Raw genomic sequence first — 8,112 nt, 5'->3', positions numbered from 1 at the left:
TTATCACCTACTGGGAGGGAAAAGAAACACAGGTAAGCCCATCCCCCATAGGTCACGTGAGGAAAACCATTCATTCCCATAGGTGGGAGGGACACGTCGTCTCCCAAAAATTGTAATTTAGAAACAGTTTATTGTGTCTTACTGTGATGTAGATAATCTGGATAGAGTTGACAATGTTTGTTCCAGACCACACACTGAGTTGATTTGACCACCTGAAACAGGTACAATGAAACGCAGCTTGTTTTGCCAAAGACAAACAATCGTTGCCAATGCTTTGTATTGTCTCAATGGAGATTATAATTACCAGGTACAATGAAAATGTTAAACCGGTTTTAAAACTTCCTTACAGGGTCAGACAACCTGGCCCCAGCTGTATCATATTGTTTATCTCAAAAACTCCTCTTTACATCAATAACTTTCTAAAACTTATTTATTTTAACTCAATAAAAACATTTATCTCGATATATGAGTATTTTTTTTAAAGGCACAAACGTAACGAGATTTCCCTGTGTCGTTATTTGACATCGTACAGATGAATCAATCTATTTAATATCTTTACAAATGAACCGAATGGTTTGAACATGACATTGTTTGATATTATTTCCATGGATGGATGATCGTTATTCAGTGATTTATTACCCTCGCTTGAGGAGAGGGTATTCCGTTTGAGTCTGTTTGTCTGCCTGTCTGTCTGTCTGTTTATTTGTCTGCACAGAATAAATATGATCTTCTCTGCAACCGTTGGTCCTATTGACAAGAAATTTTCACCACAGGTGCAACTCCACCTGTATAATTTTAAATTATAATTACAACGTCATAGGTCACGTGGTATAGGCGCCATCTTGGGAAAACTGCACCTCCACATCTCCGAAAGCGCTTCATAGAAAAACATGAGACCAGGCTCATTGTAAATAACTCTCCATGGGGAATAAAATATGTTTATGATGTCATAGATTCCTCCATTATGACGTCATAATTCGTCAAGTACAAAATTTCATTCGGTCAAGATGAAATTTCTTGAGCGTCATCGATGGATAAATTGGTGGAGAAAAAAATATATAATGATGTCATCGGTCACGTGGTTCGACCGTCATATATGTTTTAACACAAAAGCTTTAAAAACACGTCATGGCGAAGGTCTGCAATCTCTGATTGCTCTTTCTAGTTTGTCGTTGTTCTCGCATCGTGTTGAAATGTAATTTAGTCACGGGGACGTGTCGGCCAAAGTGTACCAACACTATGTTGCAGGTGTCCTGCCGAGCATCACTTGGGATGTGAAATGGTTATCAATTTACAAGATAACTACAGCAGTTTCAAACACGTAGATGTTAAACCAGATCACCTGTTATCATGCTGCAATCACCGTAATTGTGTTTAAGATGCCATGTTCATGCCGAATGTATCAGTAATATAAACTACATGATAGATTATTAAGACTGCAAACCACTTGCTGTGAGCTGCCACTGAGGTTTGTCCATTTCGTACATTGTTATTCCCGATATACATTGTAGTATTTATGGAATGAAGTAACATTACACATCAAATTGTGGGAATACCTGACACTCCGTTTTTTGTGCACTTGTTTTACCTCGAGAATCGACATCAAATGTTTGTAGTTAAACCGATATGAGTGATAAAGCATCACTGTGGATGTGTCAGTGAGGAGTAGTTTTGGCTTCGTGTGCATAACAGGTAAGAAACGCTGTTTGTCGTGTGGTTTATACAACAACAACAACAACAACAGGCATTTTAAGGCCATTTTCCCTGCAAGAGCGGGGGTTAGCCTTGTGGTCCCCCATGACAATCTTCTCCATTTTGCCCTATTTTCTGCATCCCCTTGTTAACCCCCTTTCCCGCATTTCTTCTTCGACCATCTTTGGCCAAGTCTTTCTCGGTCTTCCCCGTCCTCTACTTCCTTCTACATTCATTTCCATCACTCTTCTCAACCAGTCACTTTCATCCTTCCTCAACACGTGACCAAACCATCTCAACCTGTTTCTCTTCACGGCATCAATCACAGGCTCTATTCCCATCATCTTTCGCAATTCATCATTTGTCTTCCTCTCTCTCAACGATACTCCGCACATCCACCGAACCATTCGCATTTCCACCTTTTCCAACCTTCGTTGCTGCTCTACGTTCATTACCCATGTCTCGCTCCCATAAATCATTACACTTCTCACACATGCAGCATACACCATTCCCTCAGCTTCAACGACACTCCCCTCCTCATCAGCACAACACTCAGTTCCCGAAACTTCTTCCATGCACATCTCGCTCTCGCAACCGTTGCCGAGTCTGATCCACCTTCTCCATTCAGCATGTCTCCTCGGTAACAAAATGTTTTCACACCTTCCAGCTTCACGCCGTCTCCAAGATCCAACTCAACATTTCCTCCATCTGCAGCTCCCTCTGTGCACACCTCACACTTGAATGTAGCTGCCACATTGCTTAAACTGGTTTATACAGGTTGATATCCACACTACATAACAGATAAGGTGTGTGTGTGTGTGTGTGTGTGTGTGTGTGTGTGTGTGTGTGTGTGTGTGTGTGTGTGTGTGTGTGTGTGTGTGTGTGTGTGTGTGTGTGTGTTGTATATTCTCCATCTGTATCAAAATGAGGAAGTGCCCCAAAACCGAAACGAATTCACCTCAAACCGGGAATGACCCGACCACAAACCGGAAGTGAGCTAATGAATTATTTTCTCAAATTTTCATATTTTACAATTTTCATATTTTACGATTTTCCGAAAAATAAAAAAAATTGATTTTCAAAATTTCTGATGTCATTTTTCCAAATTTTCATGATTTTCTCAATTTTCCAAAATTTCTAAAAGAATTACAACAACCAATTTTTCAACCAAATGGTTAAAAAAATATTTTGCGAACATTGAATTATTGTAAGCTTGTGAACGTTTACAAACATTTGTGACGGTGAATGAGAGCTCCCATGGTGTGGACAACCAAGGAACCTCATCGCAATCCGAGATCCACGTGGTCGGTAGACCCGCCATATAGGAACTCTCACTCCTTACTATTACAAATTAATACTTTTAAATAAAAAATTGATTTAAAGAAATACTTTCCCTATATAAAATATATATATATACAGTCACGTGAAAAAGTAAGTACACCCCATGTAAAGTTTTGACTTTTTCAACATATTTCAACATACAGCTATTTGATCTTCATTTCAACAATATTGATAGATAAAGGTGGTATAATATAACAAATATCATGAAACATTTACATTTTGTAGTCCATTGTATTATTTTAAAAAACATAAATGCAAATTTTGCATGTGGAAAAAGTAAGTACACCCTTGGCTCTAATAGGTGGTATTGCCCCCTTTGGCAGAAACAACCTCAAGTAGGCGTTTCTTATAACTGTCTACCAGTCTCTGAGATCGACTGGGAGAAATTTTTGCCCACTCCTCCATACAGAATTCTTTCAGCTGTGCGATGTTTGAGGGGTTTCTTGCATGCACAGCTCGTTTCAAATCCCCCCACAACAGCCCCACAGCCCCACAGCCCCACAACATCTCGATGGGATTTAGATCCGGGCTTTGACTTGACCATTCCAGAACCCTCCATTTCTTTCTTTTCAGCCATTCCTTGGTGGATTTACTGCTATGTTTTGGGTCATTGTCATGTTGCGAGGTCCACTTTCAGTTGAGCTTCAACTTTCCGACAGATGGCCTCACATTATCCTCAAGCACCCTCTGGTGCAATGAAGAATTCATAGTGGATTCTATGATGGTGAGCTGCCCAGGCCCTGATGCCGCAAAGCTGCCCCAAACCATAATATTTCCACCACCATGCTTTACAGTTGGTATCAGGTTCTTGTTGTCAAATGCTGTGTTTGGTTTTCGCCTAACATATCTTCTGGTACTGTGGCCAAATAGCTCTACCTTTGACTCATCTGTCCAGAGCACATTGTTCCAGGAGTGCTGGTCTTTGCCGAGGTGTTCATTGGCAAACTTTAGTCTTGCCCTGATGTTCTTCCTGGACAGCAAAGGTTTCCTCCTGGCTCACCTCCCATGTAGATCAAATTTGTGCAGCCTCTTTCTAATGGTAGACTCGTGCACTTTGACATCAACAGTGGCAAGAGCTACCTGTCGGTCCCATGATGACATTCTGGGGTTCTTAGAGACTTCTTTCAGCAGCTTGCGGTCTGCTCTCGGGCTGAACTTGCTGGGGCGGCCTGGCCTGAACAAGTTGGCAGTTGTTTGGAATCTTCTCCACTTCTCGATGATCTTCCGGACAGTCGAATGATTGATTTCAAATTGTTTGGAGATCTTTTCAAATCCCTTCCCAGACTCGTAGGCATCTATAACCTTCTTTCTGAAGGCCTCAGAGAGGTCTTTTGATCTTGGCATGGTGACGCCACACACTTCAACAACTAAGAGCAAACCAAACTAAATGTCTGAGATTTAAATAAGACAGGTTCCTCCAAGATCCTCTCTAACGATGTTCTAATCATTTGCACCTGAGCTGGTGCACCTGATTCTAATTTTAGGTGTTTGAAAGTAGTGATAAATGTAGGGGTGTACTTACTTTTTCCACATGCGAAATTTGCATTTATGTTTTTTTAAATTATACAATGGACTACAAAATGTAAATGTTTCATGATATTTGTTATATTATATCACCTTTATCTATCAATATTGTTGAAATGAAGATCAAATAGCTGTATGTAGAAATATGTTGAAAAAGTCAAAACTTTACATGGGGTGTACTTACTTTTTCACATGACTGTATATGGCATTGACTTACCCGAATTTTGATATCAAGAATATTATTTTTGAAAAACCACAATATTATAAGAACAAGGGGGTTACCTTTCACCGCATTGTGATTAAATATAATTACGATCATAATCGCCCACAAGGTGACATTAGAAAACTGTTTATCGAAACACCAACGTTGTTTTCATGGGGTATTATTGGAAATATAAATTGTGCGAAGGGGAGCATAGTTGAATCATATTCGTTGCCCCTTGTTATGTATAATTCTCGAGTACCCATGACGATGGCGGAAACAAAAACAATAGCAATGTTTGAAGAAATTCTTAATGTCATTAAAGTACATTTGATGAAAGCCGATGTTATTGAAAAGATGAAAAAGGAACAGAACAAGAAAGAAAACAAGTACAGATACATTCAAAGTACAGGCCAAATAATTAAATATCCTCCAGCGCAGCATTTCCGGGGTGCCTCTGGGGCCCAGCAATGCCGTTGTACAGCTGATAGAGACTGTATTTGGAGGGAGAGGTGCGCAATAATTGATTGATTAATTGCATAATTAAAATCAAGAAAATATTATCATAAAATATTTTCTTAATCGATTGGCTAATAGCATAACTAAACCACTACTGCTTCATCCGAAGATGTATCTTTTAGAAATGTAATTAAATAAATAAATAATTAATCGATTAATCAATAAATAATTAATCGATTAAATGATTAATCAATAAATCAAAAATATCCTTTGTAGCCACATAACTTGGTCACTGTCATGTCCAAATATTAGCTTCCTAGCTCAAAAGGTGCCTGAGATATTGGCCAAATGAGAAAGAAAACAAATAAATGATTAATAATGAAAATAAATAAATAAATTATAATCATAAAAAAATTAAATTATTAATCAATTCGGTCAGAGAACACATAAACCACCACCATTTCATCAGAATCTGTAACTTAAAAAAAAAAAAAATAGTCATTAATCGAATAATTAAATAATTAATCGATTAATTGATTAATTAATAAATCAAAAATAGCCTTTGCAGCCAAATCACCTGGTCATTGGCATGTCCAAATATCAGCTTCCTAACTCAAAAGGTGCCTGAGTTAATGGTCAGAAGAGAAAGGAAATTTGATTAATTAAATAAGTACTTAATTATAATAATAATAATAATAATAATTCATTTATTTTATACAGCGCTTTTCATGAAGCCCAAAGGCGCTTTGACAGAGTGCAAAACATAATGCATAACAAAACATGAAAACAACAATTGCAAAAAGACAAGAATAAACAGGGAAATATTTAAAGCAAAAGGAGGGAGAAGAAGAAGTGATAGTCAGGGGTTGAATGCTGTGGGTTGAATGTTGAATGCAGTGCTGAACAGGTAGGTCTTGAGTGATGTTTTGAATGTGGTGAGTGAGGAGGAGTCTCTGATGGTGTGAGGTAGTGAGTTCCAGAGGGTGGGAGCAGCGATGGAGAAGGCCCTGCCCCCCAGGATCTGAATTTGGTCCGGATGGAGGGGGGGGGGGGGTCAGGAGGTTGGTACCAGCAGAGCGGAGGTTGCGGGTGGGAGTGTGTCTGGAGAGAAGGTCAGCCAGGTAGGATGGGGCCAGGTTATGGAGGGCTTTGTAGGTCAAGAAGAGGATTTTGTACTGGATTCTCTGGGAGATGGGGAGCCAGTGAAGCTTGTAAAGGACGGGGGTGATGTGGTCACTGGTCTGGGAATGGGTGAGTGGACGGGCATCGGAGTTCTGAATGCATTGGAATTTATTGGTGATTGTTGAGGGTGAACCATAGAGGAGGCTATTGCAGTAGTCCAGACGGGAGGTGATGAAGGCGTGGATGAGGGTTTCTGCAGCCGTGGAGGAGAGGGATGAGCGGAGACGGGCGATGTTTTTCAGGTGAAAGAAGGCTGTCTTTGTGATCTGTTTAGTGTATTTGTCGAAGGAGAGGGTTTGGTCAAAGATGACGCCAAGATTCCGGATGAGAGGGGAGGTGTATACTGGGATACCGTTGATGTTGAGGGCAAAGTTATGGGTGGATTTTGTCGCTTAATAAATTAATCGCTAATAATTAAATAACTCCTCAATTAATTGATTATTCAAAAAACAAAAAATACCATTTTGACAAAGGACTTGTTCACTACTGTGCCGAAATTTCAGCTTCCTAGCTCAAAGGATGGCTGAGATATCGTCCGGAAAAAAACAAACAAGAAAACAAGAAAGCAAGAAAACAAACAAACAACCAGAGTGAAAACTGAGTACTCCCTTTCAGCGTGCGTCACTGCCGATCCCCCTTCGGTGCCCGGCAATGACGATTTGCAATGCCTGGAGATGGCATAGGAAAGGTGCGGTGTACAAAAACAAACAAACAACCAGAGTGAAAACAGTACTCCCTTTCAGCATGCGTCACTGCCGAGCCCCCTTCGGTGCCCAGCAATGACGATTTGCAATGCCTGGAGATGGCATCGGAAAGGTGCGGTGCACAACAAGTAAAGATACATTCAAAGTACACCGCCCCCATGCCAAATAATTAAATATTTGCCAAATTGCCCGCTCAACACCTCGTCCTGCTGAGCGCCGATTTGCATTCAATTCACAGATCGCCAGATCTCATCTTGTTAGCGCCCAAAATGTCGCCGAATTCATCATCCTCGGGTAGCTTGGTTGCATCATCATCCTCGGGTAGTTTGGTTGCGTAATCATCCTTGGGTAGCTTGGTTGCATCATCATCTGGTAGTTTGATTGCATCATCACCGCTCAGGTAGTTTGGTTGCATCATCATCCTCGGGTAGTTTGGTTGCATATTCATCCTTGGGTAGCTTGGTTGCATCATCATCTGGTAGTTTGATTGCATCATCACCGCTCAGGTAGTTTGGTTGCATCATCATCCTCGGGTAGTTTGGTTGCATAATCATCCTTGGGTAGCTTGGTTGCATCATCATCTGGTAGTTTGATTGCATCATCACCGCTCAGGTAGTTTGGTTGCATCATCCTCCTCGGGTAGTTTGGTTGCGTAATCATCCTTGGGTAGCTTGGTTGCATCATCATCTGGTAGTTTGATTGCATCATCACCGCTCAGGTAGTTTGGTTGCATCATCATTCTCGGGTAGTTTGGTTGCGTAATCATCCTTGGGTAGCTTGGTTGCATCATCATCTGGTAGTTTGATTGCATCATCACCGCTCAGGTAGTTTGGTTGCATCATCACCGCTCGGGTAGTTTTGGTTGCATCATCATCCTCGGGTAGTTTGGTTGCGTATTCATCCTCGGGTAGTTTGGTTGCATCATCATCCTCGGGTAGTTTGATTGCATCATCACTGCTGGGGTAGTTTGGTTGCATCATCATCCTCGGGTAGTTTGGTTGCATCATC

Source organism: Myxine glutinosa, chromosome 1 (assembly GCF_964187855.1).
Source record: "Myxine glutinosa chromosome 1, kmMyxGlut1.1, whole genome shotgun sequence".
Taxonomy (NCBI): domain Eukaryota; kingdom Metazoa; phylum Chordata; class Myxini; order Myxiniformes; family Myxinidae; genus Myxine; species Myxine glutinosa.
This window is presented reverse-complemented; position numbering follows the sequence as displayed.